The 649-nt window shown below is 35.0% G+C and overlaps 1 protein-coding gene across 1 annotated transcript in view; it reads left to right on the plus strand.

Annotated features, from left to right (window-relative positions):
- Positions 1-179: 179 nt before the first annotated feature.
- Positions 180-649, plus strand: part of LOC106963728 (dimethylaniline monooxygenase [N-oxide-forming] 5-like) — an 8241-nt gene continuing 7771 nt past the window's right edge. The window contains exon 1 of the mRNA XM_015058799.1: positions 180-368. The gene's annotated coding sequence lies outside the window, so the exon portion shown is untranslated. The remainder of the gene's footprint in view (positions 369-649) is intronic.

Below are 649 nucleotides of genomic sequence, written 5' to 3' on the forward strand. Positions count from 1 at the left end.
CAAAAATCAACGATTCTAACTATTTTTCAACGTTGATTTAACATCATGTGCTATCTGGGTTTGTTGTTCACAGTGTACAGTTTGTTTTTCTTTGTATGATTAAAATAATACTTTAAACGTACCATCTTGTCTGGTCAACCCTACAAATAATCCCCTCAGCACCACGGAGGGTTAAAGTCCCTCCTCTGCTTTACTGTTTGACTGGTGACGAAGCCGCAGCTGCTGCCTGAAGGCAACTTTTCTTTTTCACAGCTTGCAACAAAAACTGTTGAGCACATGTAGCATTTCTCACAGACTGCAAAAATATGAGTATTGTTGCTAAATAATTGCAAATCAACAGCTTGCCTCTGTCTCTCTGTGGAGTCCAGGTGAGTAAAGTCTATAGTCATGCATGCTTTGCAAGCTAATACTAGTGAAATGATGTAATGGTAATTAATCATTCTTAACTGCTGCTAAGTTCATTTTTGTATTGTTCAGTAACTCACACAGAATTTAGTTTTTGATGTTATTCAAACACTTTTTGAGTCATTTTCACAGCTAATCGAGGAAGTACATAACTTTTTTTTTTTTTTTTTTTTTTTTTTTTTTAAAAAAATTTTTTTAAAAAAAAAAAGGGGGTTTGGTGGGGGGGGGTTTTTTTGGGGGAAAA

The sequence above is a fragment of the Poecilia latipinna genome, unplaced genomic scaffold (genome assembly GCF_001443285.1).
Source record: "Poecilia latipinna isolate Pla-1442-1.1 unplaced genomic scaffold, P_latipinna-1.0 Scaffold1572, whole genome shotgun sequence".
Taxonomy (NCBI): domain Eukaryota; kingdom Metazoa; phylum Chordata; class Actinopteri; order Cyprinodontiformes; family Poeciliidae; genus Poecilia; species Poecilia latipinna.